Source organism: Oryzias melastigma, unplaced genomic scaffold, assembly GCF_002922805.2.
Source record: "Oryzias melastigma strain HK-1 unplaced genomic scaffold, ASM292280v2 sc02131, whole genome shotgun sequence".
In the NCBI taxonomy this organism is placed as follows: domain Eukaryota; kingdom Metazoa; phylum Chordata; class Actinopteri; order Beloniformes; family Adrianichthyidae; genus Oryzias; species Oryzias melastigma.
Window position 1 is genome coordinate 1 of NW_023418709.1, and position 4667 is coordinate 4667.

Below are 4667 nucleotides of genomic sequence, written 5' to 3' on the forward strand. Positions count from 1 at the left end.
TAAACTTTTTGGTGATGAATGTAAAAAGAATGAAGACAAATCAAAGCACCCAAAATGAAAAAAATTAAAAATAATTAAAAAAGACTTTAATAGTAATAGTATCTAAATGTGCATCTCATGTAAAAATACTTAAGTGAGAGTATGCACGATTTAATTTTTCAAGTAAAGATAAAAGTCGATAATCTAATTACAGACACGAAAAATTTAAAGATAAATTAGTTTTATTTTCTAAACTTAGTGGTTTGTCCAAATGTATAAATAAAATCTGTCTCAAACTGAGTTGACATGAGTGTCTGGTTCTTCTTTTTCAAATCTATTTGAATCAAAGTGTTTCTCCCATAAATTCTCTGATCTTCATCCTCGCAGTCGGGCTTTGACTCCACATCAGAGATGTTGTCCAGGGAGACGAGCAGAAAGATCTGCAGCGTTTTCTCGCAGATGTCTTCCCTCCTGCTCTCTGAGATCTCCACTCTGAAGGCTCGTCTGGAGCGGCTGGAGGCCGAGCTGCAGAGCGTGACCGAAAACGCTGAGGGCGCCCGGCGGTGGAGGGAGGACGTCCTGAGCGGCTGCCCCGTGCTGTTCCAGCAGAGCGGCCTGCTCTTCTCCCTGAAGCCCTTTGGGAGGCTGACGAGGAGGACGGCTGCACAACGGAGAGATGAAGAATCCTCATCGGCTGCTCAGATGGACAGGCTGGATGAGGGTACGTCTCTGTAACTGACAAGAAGTTCTTCAGGAACTTCAAAAAGTTCAAAATAGACTTTTAAGATACTTTAATTGACTTAAATCCACTTTTTAAAACCTTTATTCGACATGATGTATTTTTTGTTTTCACAATTCCTGAGAAATATTGACTTTTAGGAACAAATATTGACTGATCAGCGGTAATCTGAAGATAAAAACGATTTCATAAACTCATAAATGACTCTAGTTAAACCCAAGATGACCATTTTTACTGTTTATAGGCAGGAAATTGCAGAAATGAGACACAGAACACAAGATAAGAATAGTAAAAGATGACCAACATAGGTTGCATCATGGTTGCAGCAGTGGACTACATACGGAGATAATACAACAAAAAAAACACTATTTTAACGAACGGAAAACAAGCAAATAATAGACATGGAAATGCTTTTACAACTCATATTTAAAAAAAACAAGTCATCAAGTTTAGCTGCATGAAGAAAAATCTCTTTTACCTCAGTAAAAAGAGTCAGAAAAGGCGACTGTTTGTTTGTGATGTTTGTGGCAAAAGCTTCAGCCGTCAGCTTCAGCTGAAGAAGCACGCGGACACCCACAGCGAGCGGAGGCCTTTCGCCTGCGAGCAGTGCCTCCGAAGATTAGGGACTCTGTGACCTTTGAGAAGCACCGGGTGCGACACCAGGAGAGGATCCACGCCAGCTTCTGCTGTCCGCTCTGCGCCAAGACGTTCAAGACCAGAACCGGCCTGAAGAACCATCAGCTGGTGCACACGGACGCGCGACCTTTCGTCTGCGCCGTCTGCCAGAAGGGCTTCAAAACCAAATACAACCTGCGCGCTCATGAGGCCTTGCACGCCACGAAGACCCTCCAGGATGCCGTCTCCTTACATGAGCAGCCTCACGTGCACTGCGTGCGGGAACGCGTTCACCAGGAGGAGCTCGCTTCAGCACAACCTCCGGAGGCACACATGTCTTCACACGGGCCAAAAATTAAAAATTAAACTCTCTAAGAAATCGTGCAGCTTCTGTCCTTCATCAGATTCTGGTATTAAAATGATTAAATCAAGTGACGTCGGCATCTGAAACAAGGAACTATTTTTAACCAAAAATAAAGTTTTGGTCTCGCTGACTAAAATATGAAAAAGTATTTTTTTTGGTGCTGAACGCTCACTTTGTTCAACTTTACTACACTCTGATTCTATTTAATACAAAGTAACGACTATTAAATTAGTCGTCGATTAGTCGACTAATCGATTATTTTGACAGTCGTTTAGTCCTAGTTCCAAGTAGAGCTTCAATGAGCATCAATAAGAAATGGGAGTGAAACAGAAATGTTTTAGAGCTAAGAATGCACTAAAAGCAGCAAATAAACAGAATAATATCCTGTTTTGGTATTTTCTCACCCTTGTATTGTTTCTACTGTTTCTCTCTTTCAGATCCAGACCAGGTCTGAGAGCTTCAGACTCTTTGAAACCTCAGTGGAGAGAGACTTCACCATAGCCCATCTTCACCATCAGGCCAGCAGGAGCTCTTCCCTGGGTGTGGTGTGTTCGTGTCATCGTTCTGCCCTGCTGCCATGAACCACGCATCGAAACCACATCGCATGCATCAGTTTCATGCACTGTCCAATCATGTCCTCACTGTTGGAGTATCAAAATCCCTTTTGGTCTTCCTGGAAATGATCCCTCCGGAAAAGAAGGAAAGTGGATCCGTCGACGCAATCCTAAGTGAGTTTTTCTTAAAATTGGGCATTTTATGCTAGAATTCTGGGAACAATAAACATGTTCGATCAGGCTACAGTATAGCAATGATTGCTATCAAAATATAAGTTCAACACTCAAAATGAATTATTGTCCAGTAGCATCTAACCCAGGGGTGTCAAACTCCAGGCCTCAAGGGCTGGTGTCTTACATGTTTTCCAGCTCCTCATTGGCTAAACACACCTGATCCAGGTAATGAGCAGCAGATAAGGCAGGATTTATAGAAGACCAGCATCAGGCTGGCCCTGGAGGCCTTGAGTTTGACACCCCTGATCTAACCCATCTTTAAGTAAACCGATTTGAACTTATTTGTTAGATTTTTACTGCCCAAAGACGTAACATGCTGGATTTAAATTCCTTTAACAGCTATAGAGGTCACGTGTAATATGTCATCTTAACTGAATTCTGGCTGTTTTTAGATGCCAGAAATTATTATTTTGACTCATCAGATGACATGTAAATTAAATCTCATGGCAGCATTATGCAGCTGATCTAATAAAACTATAATTTGCTTGCATCTTGAAGTGTTATATTTGTTATATGCCATCTATTGTCATTTTACTCATACTAGATTTTAATGTTCTTGTTTTACAGCTTGTGTCCTGAGATGTCCCACTCCACCTGGTTGGGAAAAATTGTGGAGGTCAAGCTCAAGAAAGTGTTTGTCAGCAAATGTACGGCCAGAGCAGGTTCTGAGCAGTAGGCCACTGCTATGATCTACAGTATGTGGACTGGTTACTCTTTCATCCTTTATTTATTTTTTGTTTTTAATTGTCATGGACCATGAGTTTTAATACAGTTCCAGCCAAGTGTGTTCTAGGATTTGGAAGCATGTAAGTTCTGTTGTTTCAAAGCCAAGTGAGATTCCTCCTTGTACCTCAGCAGTGCTGTCAGTGTGTTTGTTCTTTAGAATCTAGAAGTATTCATTATCACCACGTCGGCCAGATTGAATACGCCACAGTTCATGTACTTAATGCAATTACATAAAAAAAGTTTGCACTGTTTGAAATAGATCTCCGGGTATAACACGACACAATTTTGTGAATGTATTTCTGGTTTTACCCAAAATAGTTCATTAAGAAGCCAGGTGGTTGTAACTCGTGTGCTACCCTGGACATGTTCACATTAAAAGTGGGGTCATCTGTTTTTTTTCCCAAGGATTTTTAATCTTGTCTGGTGTCCGTGGCAGACATAAGATCCTGTCCACATTTGTTATGGGAGAGATCACACATCAATGTAATGGTAGGGTCATCTTGACCCTATAAGAGAGCACAAGGATTAAAGTACTTAAAAGTTAAAACAAAATAATTTAGTTAAAACCGACTTTTCAACAAGTAAACAATGTCAGAGCTTGTATTTAATTTATTTTTGTGTCTCATTTATGTTTTATATTTATGCATTTTGTCTAAAAAATGTAAAGAGTCTAATGCTGTTATCTCAATACAAATGTTGTATGGTGCTGACCAAATCCAAAATAAAATGTAACAGTTACATATTTTGTGTTGTTTTTACTGTTTCTCAAATGTGTCTCATTAATGGCTTTGGTGAGACATTCAAGAGAAATGAAAGAGCCATGAACGAGACAATAATGAGATCTCTTTTAAAGCTAATCTTTCTCAAATGTGTCTCATTAACGTCTCAAACTTGTCTAATCCTTTTCTCCCTAATCCTTCTTTAAAATAGCTGAGACAGCTTAGATCAGAACGAGACAATAATGAGATCTCTTTTAGAGCTAATCTTTCTCAAACTTGTCTAATCCTTTTCTCCTTAATCCTTCATTAAAATAGCTGAGACAACTTAGATCAGAACGAGACTATTATAAGATCTCTTTTGTTTCTCCCACTTCTTAAGTCTTGCTCAAAAAGCTTATCTCAATTCAAGCTCATTTGTCTCGTTGATGTCTTTGCTCATCTTTGCTCAAATCTTGCTCCTAAGGGTCCCTTAGGAGCAAGATTTGAGACACAAATGAGCACAGAATGATCCAAGAATGAGACGCTCAAACTGATCTCAAACTTGTCTCAGGAGACGAGATTGAGCCACATTTGAGCAACAGATTTTTCCTATGGGTTGCGTCCCGAACAGGAAAATCATTTATTGAACACTAAAACTAATTTTTTTAAATTTTAAAGACTTATCTTTTTAACGCGGATTGAACCTCAGGACATGACCGGTACTCTGCATCTGGAACCAGGACTGATCCGGGTCCAGT

General features: G+C 39.9%; 1 long non-coding RNA gene across 1 annotated transcript; it reads right to left on the minus strand.

Moving 5' to 3' along the window:
• Positions 1-755: 755 nt before the first annotated feature.
• LOC118598539 lies at positions 756-1780 on the minus strand. Its single transcript, XR_004947600.1, has 2 exons — positions 1471-1780; positions 756-1196 (listed from the first exon to the last, which is right to left on the minus strand). It is a non-coding gene; the product is annotated as an uncharacterized LOC118598539 (long non-coding RNA).
• Positions 1781-4667: the final 2887 nt, after the last annotated feature.